This window comes from Vulpes lagopus, chromosome 16 (genome assembly GCF_018345385.1).
Source record: "Vulpes lagopus strain Blue_001 chromosome 16, ASM1834538v1, whole genome shotgun sequence".
Taxonomy (NCBI): Eukaryota; Metazoa; Chordata; class Mammalia; order Carnivora; family Canidae; genus Vulpes; species Vulpes lagopus.
The window spans coordinates 31,291,248-31,307,746 of NC_054839.1; the positions used below are offsets into that span (position 1 = coordinate 31,291,248).

A 16,499-nucleotide genomic window follows, 5' to 3' on the forward strand; every position below is an offset into this window, starting at 1 on the left:
TTACAGCTGGGCCCTGTGTTGTAGAGACCCTGGTTATGCCGACTGGTGGGAAAATGACTTTGATGCAATACTGCTTCCACTTGGAGCCAAGAGAAATGCTCCCTCTTCCTGCCCCACTCCTTCTCTCTCCTGGCATCTTCAAAGTTCACTCATTGGTAGAAGCATCACAGTAATACCCATCCTTTCTTAACAAATATGTGTTGACAGGGGCCTGTGTTTTTCTCTTTCCTTTTCAGATGCTGAGCTTTTTACTGAGCCCTTTCTTGTCAATACTGCAGGGCTTCCACCTAATAGCACTTGAAGTCTTTTTAAAAGACCTGCAAGATTGAAAAGATTCCAGCCTGTTGAACGGGGAGTAATAGGTGTCACACACCCTCCTCATTCTTACAAATACCTCCTCTTCCCTTGCTGGCAGGAACCCAGGAAGAGAAGAGGTTCAGGGGGCCTAGAAGTGCGGGGCGGCGCCGCCTAGAAGAGGAAACCGCATTTTGTGCATGACTCCCATCTGCTGGTGATCCCAGAGCTGTCTGTGGAGCCTAAGGGGTCTGTGAAAACACCCCAACAGTCCCACTGCTGCCTTCCATATTTGGAATGAAGAGGTTGAGGTAAACGCAGCCCAATTAAGCATGTGGTACTTTAATCAAATAAGGATTAAGGGCAAGCCAAGACAAAAATAGTGCCTTTACTGATTTCTAGGAGATAATTAAATCAGACTTATTGCACAGGGAGGGAAAGGATATGATAAGTTTATAAAAGAGAAGGCCTTAAGTTCTGCAACATTAAGTTAATTCTCTGTATCAACAAGGCGAAGAAATCCTCTCCTGGTGGGGTGATATGGGCATGTCAGGATAGTTAGTAGCTATTAAAAAAGATCGCAAAGAGTGAACAATAAAATATCCATAGCTATTTGAGCATAATAAACTCACATATATTGAATAGTTGGATGAGATGTTCTTTTAATGGGAGCATAAGATATAAAATTTTTCCACAGAGAAAGGCAGCTCACTTTTTTTGCTGTTGGAGTTCTCACCGAACATCCCTGCTGCCAATTTTAATTGATATTCTATTAAAGGTATTAATAAAATTTCAGAACATACCACTAGTTATATATATGTATAGTATCTGAAACACACACACACACACACACACACACACACACACATACACATACACACTGTCTGAAAAAGATGTTTTCTCAGCTCTTATTTTCCTGGAGAGAGCTCATGGCAACCTTCCTGCCTCAAAATTCAACTTCCTTTATCCTCTCTAGTCACTGATCAACAAAATGCATCTACACATGTATACTAATCACCCAGAATGTAAATAATATATTTAATGTGTATTCTTACACAGTGTTTGTTTCATAAGTAACTGTCATGATCAGGGTCCTTGGGTTGCAGGCAACAGAAAATGACTTTGGACAATTTAAGCAGGGAATCTCCTGGAAATTTATCAGGAAATCACTTGGAAAGCTGAGAATAGTCATTACTGAAGGTTGCTCTGGGGGCTGGCAGTATTTTCAGACCAGGAACAATCATGTTCAGGCACCACTGGTGGGAAGTGTGGAATTCCAACAGCTTCTTCCAGCCCAATATCTCTCACATAAATATGCAAATCCTGGAAAATGACAGCTGATTCCCCAGGCTTCTGGCTTTTACAAGGAAGTGTGGGAAAGGCTAGTTAATTTGACATTCTTAGTAGGATGCCCCACTGGATTTACTGTTCCACCAAGACAATATAATGGGAAAGAAGTAATTCACCAAAAGAAAATTTGTGTTCTATAGGAAGGAGAAGTGAATATTGAGCTGTCAAAAGTATTAACACACATGCACATAAATATCCACTGCAACAGTTTATATTTATGTCTTTCATTTAAGTTATTGTGCATACATACAAAAATGCATATCATATGCATATATATAGACTTATGCTACTTTTAAATACTATCTTGCAATGATAGTGCTTAACTAATACTTCATAATCAGTTTTACAGATCTGATTTAGATTTTGAAGGCCATGAAACACTTAAAAAACGTTTATTTAACTTTTTACAAAGATTTTATTTATTTGAAAAAGTGAGAGAGAGCACAAGGCAGGGGGAAAGGGCAGAGGCAGAGGGAGAAGCAGACTGCCCACTGAGAGGGGAGCCTGATCCTGGGGCTCAATCCTGGGACTCCGGGATCATAACCTGAGCTGAAGGCAGATACATAACTGACTGAGCCACCCAGCTACCCCTATCTATTTTAGTGAGAGAGAGTATGTGGTGGAGGAAGGCAGAAGGAGAAGGAGAGAGAAACTCAAACAGACTCCGTGTTGAGCGCAGAGTCCAACATGGGATGGGGCTGGATCTCACCATCCTGAGATCACGACCTGAGTTGAAATCAAGAGTCAGATGTTTAACTGACTGAGTCACCCAGGTGACCCTTTGAGACACTTTTTTGATGATTCTCTTCTGGCAATAATTTTCCCTAATCTGAATGATTTCTTTTTTAGGGTCTAGCAGAGAAGGAATGAAGGTAATGTATTGAATCAAAAGCACATCTCTTGATTTATGGGGTGCCTCAGTAGTGACTCAGAGATGAACAGATCATTAATTTGATACTTGTTGAAAAGGTAGATGGAAATGCATAGAGAGAGAGATTGAAATTACTGCAGGACCATTGGTATTTTGACACATTCAGAAAAAGAATCACAAGTATAGAAGAGTCTTGCTTATGATGCAAAGCAGGTAGTTGGACAGGAAGAGGGTAATGAACATGTAATCATCCAGTCTAGGTCATTTTTGAGACCTGTGAAACTAAAATAAAAAATGATCAGATTTTGTACTTGATGAATATGTCTTTTGTCTTGGCTTTGTTTCTAGAAAGAGTTAGTTGTTGTTATTTAGCTATATTTTTGGATAGACATCTTGAACAAATTCAATGTAGATACTAAAGTTTTATTTAACTAAAAAATGGGGCAATCATATTCATCTACAAATACAATTAAGAAGCCTAACTTCTTAAAGAGTGATTTCTATTAAAACATTCTAGTAATTTGAAAACACTGACATTGTGATACAAAAGGCAAATTCTAATTTATCACATTCTGAATCCCAACTTTTTGTTGGTGGCTTGACCTATAATCATATTCTCTGCAAACTGAATGCTTTCAGTAGAGTTAAATGTTATTAATTTGGGTGAACTGAAAGAAACGTTCTTTCTTCTTTGTGTAATTTCCTTTAAATCCAATCAAGCAGTGGCTTTATTTTTTCATGATTCTGCCATGGTGGTGTTCATTTGAGGTTTGTTTGTTTTGTTTTCCTTCGCTCTCCGATGGTGAGTAATACTTTATTACTTCTGCAGCTGGCTGGGTATGTAAGCATCTCAGGATGGTCAGCCTTGTAGACCAGCTTTGCCTTTACTGCTATGGGGCTCTGTGCGCTTGTCAACCATCATAAAACTAAAGTGGGAAGTGGACAGTGATGTAATTGGTCTCTTAGGCCAAAAGTCAATCGATTCTACATTACTATAATTTTCTTAATGAAGCCATTGTTAGCCATGTATTAGCATATTTCATGTAGTCTGGAAAGCAGCAAGGCATGTATAAAAATGTGAGACTCTCTATAACAAAATCTTAAGCAAGGGCCCTTATGGTGGGAATACTAGCTCCCTGGGACCCGGAAGAGGTCTCATGGAGAACCTGCTGGGTCAGAAGAAGATCTAGATCACAAAAGAGAGCTTGTACTAGGGGAAGATAAACTGGGATGCTATCCCTTGGGAGAGGTGGGCTGGGCTTCTTTCTCCGAATTTCCTCCTATCATCCCACTCCCTCTGTGCTTCCTCCAACTCCTCCCAAATCCCTTAGAAACTTTTGTCTATGGAGGTGGTTGCTAAAAATGGGTATACAGGCAAATTTTCTCTATTATCCTTACAAAATCTCCCTGGAGTAGGCTAATATTATCACCATTTTACAGATGAAGGAACACATGTCACTAGCCTGCAATTATAAAGAAGACGGCAAAGCAGAGACTGTTCTGTGCCTAGTTACCTAAAAAAGGTTCCTGCTGTTCACGTGCTTTAATACTAGAGTAAGTGGTGTGAAGGTTCAGAAATACCTGGAAAATTTCAGAAGGAACATTACATCCCCACCCCCAGGATTTTTCTTTTCCTTTTTTTTTTCTACAAAATGTTCAGAGGAAACTTCCCCATTCTTCCAGAAAATGAGAAAGAAAAATATTGTCTCCTCCTCTCACCGGAACATTTTTTAAAAAATGGGTTTTCATACCTCAAGCCAGAGACAGCAGAAAATTGGGTCCTATCTTGGGGCTTCCATATTTTGAAAGATCCTATGTTCTTGGTGGAGATAGGCCTTTGGAGTCAGGCTTCTGTAGCAAACAGCAGCAGGAGAGGTGGCCACCAGCAGATGTGAGAACAGCCTCGAGGTGTTCCTGCACGATTAGCAGCATAGGATGGCTTCTCTCTCCCCCTCAAGGTGCTGAGGCCAAGATCAGGGTTGGCTGCCAGGTTGTGTCTTGGTGACACATCCTCCATAACATATGCTGGTAACCTTCTTGGATTCCTTAGTCCCCTCTGATTGCTTTTTTTGTCTGTATTACTTACCAAAATTAGGGTATGAGCAGAGGTTAATTTTGTAGTATAATATCTCAGAGAGGAGAAATTATGAGAGATGCTTGTGCTCTACTGATTTCAGTGATTGATGTGTTTTCTAGTTAAACTCTATGTAAGCTTCACATGTGAGCTTCAACAAGTCACAAGTGTCCAAGCCTCAGTGAACTCATCTGTAAAATGGAGCCCATCCTCCAGGTGTTAAGAGGATGTTTTGAAGGGTGAGTGAGTTAAGATAGGTAAAGCTGCTCGACACAGTAGAAGCTGGGTCTGTATCGAGTACTTTGGGTTATAGTCCCAGCTCTTTCAGACGAGGTCTGAATTCTGCCTTTTGGAGTTACACGTTAGCAATATCTGTGTAAATATCAATGTAGAAATGTGTAGACAGAGGGGCAGCCCAGGTGGCTCAGCAGTTTAGCGCTGCCTTCGGCCCAGGGCATGATCCTGGAGACCCAGGATCGAGTCCCACGTCGGGCTCCCTGCATGGAGCTTGCTTTGCCCTCTGCCTGTGTCTCTGCCTCTCTCTCTCTCTCTCTCTCTCTGTATGTGTCTCTCATGAATAAATAAAATATTAAGAAAAGAAAAGAAATGTGTAGACAGAGCACCTCAGGGTTCAGGTCTCAGATCTGTGGCTCTCAAGATTGGTCATTACTCCAATCTCTCCCAGTTTGTGAGATTGCCACAAAATCACATAGAAGTGGTATTTCATGTTCTCTGTTTGATAAAACATCACTTACCCACCTAGGGCTTAATAAATTGAAGGTTTTACTGCTTAGAAAATAATCAGGTGTTAAGAGAAGCACAAAATGTGCTATCGTTTTCTGAAGGTTAATAGGCTTTTTCTATTTCTGTGTTTCCCTCCACAGCATTACCATCTAACATGGGGCTTCTTCTCCCGATGAGGCAGAGATTGAAATGTCACAGCAGCATGATCAATTAGATGATGTAGAAGGGAGGCATTTGCTACCTGACCTTAATCCACAGGGCAAGAGTGAGTGAATGGAGAAGACCAAATACAGAGAGACTCCATGCCAGAGGAAAGTAGTTTAAACAGGCACAAAGCAGCATAAATATTGACTTATGACGAAAAGGACATCCTCCGGATAAAGGCTTAGTATGATGTATACTGGTTCACTTATTCAGTTCTGAGTGAGTACAAAATAAACATAAACACCTTTTACAACAACAACAAAAATATGGTAGAAAAGGAAGCAGGTAATTTTTTTTTTTTTTTTTGGAAGCAGGTAAGTTTTTGCAAAAAGTCTAGATTTTGTATCACATAACTTGCTGAACCAAAGTGACAGGGAGAGAGACACAAATGATATGCGGGCTGTCAGATGCTCTAGGAAGACAGTGGGAGGTGTGAGTGAGGGGCCATGGTAGCTGTCTTCCTCTCTTTAAAGTCCTATCATCGGAAGGAGGCTTAGACCCCTTGTAGTGGGAAAGGCAGAGAGGAGGGGTGTGACTTACTGTAAGAAATGACTTTCCAATATTTGGAACTTGACAAAGGTCTTTGGAGCAGCCCTGCCCAGCTCCCCCAGAGCTGCATCCGCAGATAACCACGGTTGTAGAGGGATTCTTGCATTAAATGAGATGACTTCAACCACTCTTTAATATGCCTGCTCTGGAGCTTTACACCCCCTTGGAGAGGTCTAAAATGGTGTTGGAGCTTGTTCAGGAGCAGAACTGAATGAACTTTGGAGCTTAGGTTTTGATAGAATCAGTCCTTCTCAGCAGCCTGTGTGCACTATCGTAGGCCTGGGAATGGTTGTTAGTCTATTTTGATTATGGACAGCTGGTGTTAGCTAAGGGCTTTATCAGATTAGTCATTCCTAGTAACAATGATATGAAGTGTTTCTCCCTGGATTATTAGTCGAGATCTGTTATGTTTACTCTTTTAGTTTTATACTTATTTTTCTTTTCCACTTAAGCACAACTCAATGTAAAAGGGTTGTGGTTGGGAATATGTTTCCCCAAATAAGCCACTATTTTTTCTAGGATCCATTTGGTTGTTTCTATTTGTGGAGTTCAGTTGTGAGACATCAATTTATCATAGCTGTGGAAAACTAGCAGGAGGTTCAGAGGAAAGCCATGGAAACGATGAGGACCAGGAAAATGAAATGCAAACATGTATCCTGGGGAGGTGAGGTTGAAGATAATGTTTACGCTTGTTTGCATGCCACCAAGCTTTTGTAGCACAGCTACTCAAATACATGCATGTTGATTAGCTTGCATATGACTTGTGTACAACTGTGGTCTTCTAGTTTATGAAGGCTAATAGGGAGGATGTTTTCTATTGAGACCTGGGTATGAGCTTCAGGAAGATCACATAGGTACTCCATATTTAGGTACTCCATATTTAACAAATATTCATTGGATTAAATTGAATTCAATGTTAGTTTCAATACAGGCATCCTGCTGATAGTAAAGATCATTAAACTTTAAAATGTGTTCCCAAGGAAGGCTGTGGCATCTTCATTCGAGAACATCTTTTAAATTGGATAGCTAATTATCTGTTTGGAATAAAAGCAGAGAAATAGTTCTGAGTACTTCATAGGACTCATACAGTTCTTGATTTCATCTGTGTGCTTTGCTTGTGTGTAAGCAAAGCACTAAATCCATAACTCAGGGGTGAAATAACACATGCATAAAAGATGAGTAGGTAGAAAGAATATTCTTATTTGAAATCATTATTTTCCACTAATCAAAAAAGCATATGATAGTCCTAGTTCTGCACTATCAAATTTCCTCGTAAAAAATGGTCACATATGTTCCAGAGAGTGCCCAACATGTACTACAAACCTGCTGTTGTCCCCGGGAGAAATCAATACTGGGAAACAGAGGATAGAATAAAAATTTGACTTTGCTTAAAAAAGTAACTACATGGAGGACATATTGTTTCAGAACAAATAATGCCAATAAGACTTAATAGTTTCAAGCTGGAACATAATTATAATTGACCCTTAGAAAAACTCTGTTCTTCCTTTTCTGGTTGATGAATACTACGGTAGACATTTCAGAGAAGGTCACCTCTCCAGGATCCATTATCTTTTTTCTCCTACTATCTCCATTCTCAGCTGTGAAGTTTAGGTGACGTTGACCCTCCCTCCAGGTATATAATCAGGTGGCTTAGTCAAATTGTCATATCCTAGTGTCCCTGTCGACATGGGAAGAGCATGTGACCCAAACAGGACAATGGGAATGTGAATTCCAGAAAAGATCTTCTTTTCCTCTGGATGGTATGGGGAGGAGATGTGAGGGCTGACACTGTTGCAGCCATTTTGCTACTAAGGAGGGAGAACCCAGATCCTGTGAGATGAAATTTACTAGCTCTCTGTTCTTTACTTTCCTCATCTTGAAAATGAAGATGATAATAGAAATCCCTATAGGTTTGTTGTGAGATTAAATTGTTTAGCTCATGTAAGATGCTTAGAATAATAAATACTAATAAATGATGTTAATTAGTAAATATATTTCCTCTATTTTAAGAAAAAAAAAAAACATCATTTCTCCTCCCTAAGCTCAATGTTTTGGACCTGAGCTCTTTGGTTAATTGTATTTCATTTCATAAATTATTTTCTTTTCTATTGGCTCCACACTTAACCATCTTACAAAACTCAATGGAGTTTTATACTTTCTAGAAAACTGGGTTTTCCAGTAATAGATTGTCCACATGAGCATTTAAATAATGAAAGCTTCAGGACTGGTCGCGAATCTAAGAGCCATCTCTGAACTTCTCGTAACTCCAAAATACCCGATTCTCCTTGAACTGTAGCTCTGTCTGGGAATAGTTTCGCAGAGAAGGAAGAGTTGAGAGTGAGAGGAAAGAAGATGAAGAAGAGCTGTGATCCTGTTTGCTGGCAGTTGCTGCAGACTGGATGTGTTTTCACATGGTAACTAAATTGAGGGGCTTCTGCTGAGCTCTGAGAGCCTGATGTAGGAAAGGTCCGCATGTGACTGTATCTGGTAGGTGAAAAGCTGCACACACACAGAAGCTTCTGTGCTGTTCTTGCTGTCCTGGTAGCAATTCTCCCTTTAAGATCCATGTTGATCTGCTTATTATTTTTAAGATAAGATTAGCAGAGCTAGAGAAAGATAGTTGGAATCCATTCTAGAAGAGATTAAGTAATGGATTTTTCTTTGGAAAGGAACTATTCCATTTTAGCGAGAAATTTGTCAAGTTCTTGGTTAAATCTGACAGAACAAAGACATCTGATATTTGTAGATATTCTTGTAGTGCTTTGGGAGAGATAGATAGGAACTGTGAAGATAGGCACATTTAAAACAAAACCTAGGTCACCTGTGAGTAGAGCTGTAGGCAGAGAGAAGACTTGAAAGGGAACTTACATGTTTTTACTCTCTATGTAGAGTACATCTGTATGGTTTGAATTTTATTTTATGGTGAATTATGTATTACATAATTTTAAGAAATTAACATGTCAGTTATCTCATCTGAGTTAAAGGTTATATTTTCTATGACTAATTGTTCAGGTTCAGAGTATTGTAATCATTCCAGGTGTTTCTACTTGAGTCATTTAATGATTCAGGTGAATTCGGACCCTGTTAAACTTAAATGCTGGGTACACAGCAAACTCCTTATCTATGTTTGGGACAGTGTATAATTTAACGTTTCTGAAAGACCGCCTTACCGATCTCTTCTTTGAGCCCCATAACCCGCCCCCCCATTTTCAAGACAATAGAGGTCTGGGCTGTATTTACATCTGCAATGACTGTTTTGCCTGAGAGATTTGTTCTGAGATAAAACAGCACATATTTATAGATATTTATGACTCTTGGATTTCACCATTTCCTGTTGAATGAAAATTATTTGCCTTGTGAACGGAACTTTGCAGTAACCTCACACTCATGGTGATTGGAGCTTTTTGCTTCAGTTAGAGCCAGCAGCTCATGAAAAGTAGAAGTTTCAAGTGAGATGGGCCCTTGGGTCATCCAGCCCAATCTTTTAGTTCACATATGGGAAGTTGGCCAGGATGCTCAGAGGGATTTCCAAGGTCCTTGCATTACTATGAAGAGCAGGATGGGGACCAGAAGCCAGTTCCTCTGGCTTGTTCTGCTTCCTGACACATGATGGACTGAGGAGTCACTCAGAAGTCAGCTCGCTCACTTCTTTTGCATTCTGGATGCTAGAAACAGAGTTGAACCATGTGGGTGGGACTTAGGGAATCCAGATGACAGGGTGTGGAGTTAGTGTGGTAAAATGTAGTATATAAAAACAATAAAATGCAGATTTAAACAGAGGAATATTTTGCATCCATGTAGTAGTATTTGAAAAGATTATTTTCTTTCTGCTTATAAAAATAATACATGTACAATTTAGTAAATTTTTGAAAGCATATAGAAGAAAATTAAAATTACCCTTAACTGCACTGTCCAGAAATGATCAAGACTAATATTTGGAATTACATACACATACATATACATATAATCAAATCAGGTCATATTGCATACATAATTTTGTATCTTGGTTTTTTCACTTAATATTATATGATGAGCATTTTCCCATGTCACTGAATGTTCTGCAAAGAACCCAATTTTTAAATTGCCAACTAACTAATATGCTCAGGTTGTTCTTTTTGTTACTGTTTTAAATGATACACCACTATGACTGGATGAAGTAGAATAAATTCCGATACAGAAGCAAAAGAAAGGGTGCTGAGGTTTGACTCATGATCTGAGACATCAGCATGGAATGATCAGCAGTGGAGAGCTGTCAGTCTCCTGACAGCAGTGACATGAGGCCATCGGGAGGCAGGGGACAGAAAGTCAATTCAAAGACACCCACTTAAGACAGTGTAATTGTTTTTTATTTTGTCCTCTCTATCGGCATAAATTGATAATGCAAAGCACCGTTCAGACCACAGACTGGTCCCTCCAGGCCACCACGAGACAGATCTCTCATCTCCCGGGTGGACACAGAGGCATAGATGACTCTTCAGAATTCTGATGTGCATTATCCAGGCTGTCCCCCTGCGACACTTGGCTTTTAGATTGTCACTGTTTATTACTCTTCTACCAGAAGCAGGGCCATTAAAGAAGGAAGAGGTAAAATTGAGAACTGTCCACTTTGTTCCTTGTTAATCAGTTCTGCTTAAATAAAGTGATGAAAAACGAGGTCAAGTATTGGAAGTGTTTGCCCTCATCTATTTTGTGAGCTTTGTGTGGCCCTAGATAATCAAGAGACTTGCAGAGGTAAGAAGCACCAACAGAACCTCAAAGATGCAAGTCAAATTCAGCATCATGGCCTATTTATCACTTGGGGCTGTGTGTCAGCTTACCCTGGTGGATGAGAGGGGACCCCACTTCTGAAAAGGGCAGAGCGTTTGGGGCTGAGACACAGGTGACCCCTAGCCTCCCTCCAGTGCTTGGGGTGCAATAGTCCCGTTCCTCCCCTCTTTCCCCACTCCCTCAGATTCCTAGTATGTTGCTCATTAAAGACACTAATTAGACCTCTGTTCCAATGAATTAAACAGAATTCAGGTGGGGAGCATGGTACTTCAGGTGGAAAGAGAGTTTATGTAATGATTCCAGGAAATGTTTCTGAGTCTGATAAATACTCACAAGGTACTCAGAGCAATAAAGATGCAGGGGTGTTTTGCTTTCTTTGTGTTTTCATTGTGAATCGGGTTGATGATGAGTCTGTTGCCAGCAGTGTACAGGTTTCCTCCTGTGCAGGAATGCTAAATTTGCAGGGCTTAGTGGGGGAATGAGGGAGGAATGTGATTTCTCCCTTTCTCAAGCAATTTTCTGCCTGCCTGCATGAAATGCTAATGAACGTCTCACACATGACAGAGCAATGAGACATACCCTTCTTGTACTATTTTTGGCAGGTTCTGACTTTACCAAGTCTAGGTAAACTGACCAAGTAATGGTGATGAGACACTTATAGCAGAGCAGATGTGTTGTGTCTCTGATTTGAAATGAGCCCTGTATTGCTGTGGTGCCCCAGCATCCCATCTTGCCCCACCATGCCTCTGTGTCCAAGTCTCTGGGAAAAGTCGAGCTCCAGCCAAGGAAGTCTTGAACTTCAATCTCAGACCAAGTTATTATTAGTTGTAAATGAGTAGCATTAGAGCCCAATTTTAACTAGTTGGGGAAGGATAGGGCACAAATAGAGAGTTGAACATTCTTATGGGCTACTGGTCAAATGCCTAATGAGTTGATAATTATACCATGAAATGAGTGTACTTATAGGAGGAATGGCATAGAAACAACTTCTGGTAATCAACTTTGGATTTAGGGACATGGCTGATTGGTGGTGCCACGGGGAGAGTGTCATTTGGGGCATGGTGGCCTTCCCTGGTGGAGCTGATTGGTGGTACTCTTGCCACATCTGCAGCAGGTCTACATTGGATTTGGTAAGGGACAGGAGAGTGCATGAGGCACAAGGATGGAACCTTGTGAACTGCAGAGACAAATGGGGATGCTGCTTTGAGGGAGGTCTTCTGTTAGTGCTGAGGATGAAGAGGCCCAGTCTGGGAAGTTGGGATTCATTCTGCTTCTTGTTTGCAACCCAAGAAAGACTGCTTGTGGCAATTGGTCACAATTTATTTCAGCTGCAGAAGAATGAGATAAATGATGAAACAGATAAATTTTGCAAATGCAATAGTAACACTCAGATCTGGGGCAGAGAGAAAGATGGGCCTGGGGATACATTCCCCAGCATGGTTCCAGCTCCTTCAGGGCTGAGGTTCAATTCGGCTTCTGTATCTCCTTGTTTCTATTCCATCTTCGCCTTCTGGTCTCCTCATTCATCTTCTCAGTGACCTCAGAAATTCTCATTTGATATTAAAGTTACTATCCAAAAGCCCAGGCTTCAAACAAACAAACAAACAAACACACACACAAACAAAAAACCACAAAAGCCCAGGCTTGCAAAATATGACAGTTAAAAGGCCCTTTAATCACTCATATGCCTAGGAAAAGATGTGTATCTTCTTTTGTTCCTCTTAGTTTCTGTCACATGGGAAAGAAACACAAAGATGTCACAATTGCATGAATAAACTGGGGACAGACTTGGTCTCCTATATACCTGATCTCAGAATGGTCTAGGGTGGCGAGCTGCCAATAATTATTAAGTACTGAGAAAAAGGAGTTGGAAAGCTTAAGTTTTCTGAAAGAGCTTCAATATTTGGAGAAGTAAAAAATAACAAACTAGCATTTGTGGCTGGAATAGCAAGACCGTGAAAGTTTTATTAAAGATTATGAAACTGTGAAGATGTAGATTAGATTGACATGTGCTGGCCCAAGCCAGCAACACCAGGCAGGAGATAGAAGTTGAAGCCTGTGAATCTATAGAGTGTATTTCTCCCAGAAGAAGGATATGAAATAAAATGGATTCAGGAAAGATTTAGATGGATAACAATAATGGGTTATAAAGGAAGTTATAAGTGTTGAGAGGGTACATTCTTATCTCTGTTTTTAATATTCTAAATATTATTTTTTAACTAATTTAGAAAACCACATTCTTTTAGCAATTTAGAGAACATGAATAGGAAAAAGAAAATAGAAATTAACTGTAATTTCATTTTACTTCTAACATTTTGATATGTTTACTCTCACTTTTTCTATACTATTTTAAAATTATCTTAACATGGCTATGACCAATTCTGTGTGCTGCTTTTATATTTTTATTTAAGCCCAAAGTTTTTTCAAGTCTTCAAGAAGTCTTTTTTAATTTTTTATTTTATTTTTAAAAAATATTTTATTTATTTATTCATGAGAGATGCAGAGAGAGAGAGAGAGAGAGAGAGAGAGGCAGAGACACAGGCAGAGGGAGCATCAGGCTCCATGCAAGGAGCTCGACTTGGGACTCTATCCCGGGTCTCCAGGATCACACCCCGAGATGCAGGAGGCGCTAAACCGCTGCGCCGCCGGGACTGCCCAAGAAGTCTTTTTTTTTTTTTTTTTTAATGTGATTTTTAAGATGCATTGACTTTGGGACACGTTATTATTTTGCATACTGCTATGAAAGAATAAAAATATTTCTTATTAAGCTGTGACATAAAGCCTTAATGATTGGCTTCCTTAAAACATTTGTTGGTCATACCACCCTTTCAATGGTTTGACATTTCTTTCTAGTTCAGGGACTTGGCAATTCTTTTGCCTTTAGTTGCATTATGTGGCATGTAGAATATATATATATATATATATATATATATATATATATATATATATATAATTAAAGAAGCCTGTGAATCCATAGAATTCAGGCTGTAGAAGATATATATATATAATTATTAAAATTATATATATGTAATACATATTATATATATATCTTCTACATGCCACATAGGAGGTATAAAAATTATATATATATATATTCCTCAGAAAACAAAATGTAACATTGCTTTGTCCACTTAGGTTCCATAAAGCACTTACATGATTTGTTGCTTTTGGAACAAAATGCGGAATAGTGATCATTCTTCCTGTGACCAATATAAAATTTACCCATTGCTGTTCTGTTTACAAGCCTTCTGTGTACACAAAACTTTTCATTGCAATGCCGAATCACAGTGTTACTTCAAAGACATTTTAAGGAGCAGTGAAATCAACATGCAGGGTACCAACAATGTACATAATTCAACTGAGGTAATGATAAGATGAACATCTGTGACCATGTTCATGCATGCCTGGCAATGACAGCTACTTTTTGCCTACTGCGTGTCTGATGGGGATAATAAGATGCTGACTACTATAAGATGTATTCCAAGTTCAGAGATGTTAAAACGTGGAAGAAGGTGAATCTTAGCATCAATGGATGCACCTGACCTTAATTAATCATTTTGTTATTCTGGGTCTCTTATTTATAAAAGTTGTATGTTTATAAAAGTTGTATATTTATGAAAAAACGAATGAATTTTTTTCTCTCATGATACAAATGTTTCTTTGCATTTGTGACTATTTCTTTGGGATAGATTCTGAGAAGTGGAATTATTCTGTCAAAGGATGTAAACATTTTTAGGGTCTTTCACATATATTTCCAAAAAGTTTTACTGAAACTATCTAGCTTTACGGATGAAAGCTGTGTAGGCAGCTGGCAAGATAGCATCAAAGATCCAAAGACATGGCATGTGGTTTTGGGGCTGGGTCATACAAGATCACAGCTCCCAACTTGCTCTTTGGGACCACATATTCTAGGGGAAACCAGGCACTACGTTAAGGGAACACTGGAGCCTCTGGAGAGGCCTTTTTACGGAGGGACTGAGCCTTACAGTGAGAATCAACTTGTGAGTAAATCATCTTGAAAATGGATTCTTTTGTCCCAGTCTTCAGGTGACTGTAATGTCTTACAAAGAAAAACCACTGTGAGACTGTTTCTGGATCTCATGAAGAAGGAAAGTCTATATTAAATCCAGATTAGTATCATGTAATATCACAAACCTCTATCAAATTGCATTATCTTATATATTAAACAGAGCCATGTAGAATAATGCACATTCCTTTTCATGTGGAATGTTTCCATTTTCCTTGAGTTGATATGTCTGTGTGGCTTTGGGTCTTTGCCTTGCAGATGCCTAATGTGGATGGGATCCAAATGTATGTCAAATTGAACATTGCTAGATAGAAAGTTCAAGACAAAACAGGAGGGTCAAAACCTGTGTGTTATGGAAGAAGATCACAGCAGCAGTTTGATTCAATTCAATTCAAGAAGTACTTACTAAAGGGATGCCTGGGTGGCTTAGTGGTTGAGTGTCTGCCTTTGGCTCAGGGTGTGATCCCGGGGGGTCCTGGGATCGAGTCCTGTATCAGGCTCCCCACAGGGAGCCTGCTTCTCCCTCTGCCTATGTCTCTGCCTCTCTCTCTGTGTTTCTCATGAATGAATAAATAAAATCTTAAAAAAAAAAGGAGTATTTACTGAGTGTTAACTCAGCATATGCTAGCAGGTACAAGTACAGTGGTCTCAAAATCTGATGATTGTCCTACTCTGGTGGAGCTTACAATCAAGAGATATCATAACATCCCAAATTTCCTGAATTGCACCCTCATCTTCGGTCATAAAATGTAGGTATTAAGGTGTTGAAGGGCATTGAAGTTGGGAAAGGTGTATAAAATGTTTCACTGGGAATAGTTTTTCTCTTTCTTATCTAGAATTTCTTAGAATTTGTTAGTTAATTCATTATTTACCTACAATCCTTTGTGTGTGTGTATGTGTGTGTATGTGTATGTGTTCTGCGGTATGTCAGGCACTGTTGGTCAGAAACTCCTTATCTGCCACCATGATGTCCAGCTGAACAACATGTCATCAATATAATTTTCTAAAATTCTCAGCTTCAAACAGGGTCTGTCTGCTTTAGGTTATCCCAGGACTTCAAAAGTCTGGATTTACTCCCAGGAATGGAAATACTATTTGTGTTGGTGGTTTGCTCCTCTTTGATACCTTCTGTCTGCATGTCATACTGGTCACCCTCAGAGGTGGTATGATACAGTGGAAAGTTATGGGAACTCAGAAATTTGGAATTACAATAACTAGGTTTGAATCTGGTTCTTCCATCTCTTAGCTGAGTGTGATTTTAGGAAAAATGCTTAATTTTCTTGGTCATCATCTTTCATCGTTTTTATAGCAAGCTTATGATATAGATACAATCATGCCCATTTTATACTCGAGAAAACAGAAGTTTACCAAGGTTAGGTCATTTTCCAAACAGTCAGGATTCAAATACATGGAGTCTGATTTTACTGTCCATACTTCAGTACTCCTTTATGTCAATTATTAAGAGCTGAACACAGGATTTGATGCATAGAAAATCTGCAATAAAATAGAGATATTATTGTGGCTATTATGACAGAACCAAAATAAAGGAAGAATTTAGTACAAGTGGAAGCAAAACCTCAATGGCAAACCTGTGCTTGAGTTAGTTTGGAGTACAGAAT

At 39.3% G+C, this 16,499-nt stretch overlaps 1 long non-coding RNA gene across 1 annotated transcript; it reads left to right on the forward strand.

Annotated features, from left to right (window-relative positions):
• Window positions 1–482: 482 nt before the first annotated feature.
• LOC121476797 lies at window positions 483–4,829 on the forward strand. The gene is made up of 3 exons (XR_005984035.1): window positions 483–605; window positions 2,494–2,516; window positions 4,712–4,829. It is a non-coding gene; the product is annotated as an uncharacterized LOC121476797 (long non-coding RNA).
• The last annotated feature ends 11,670 nt before the right edge of the window (window positions 4,830–16,499 follow it).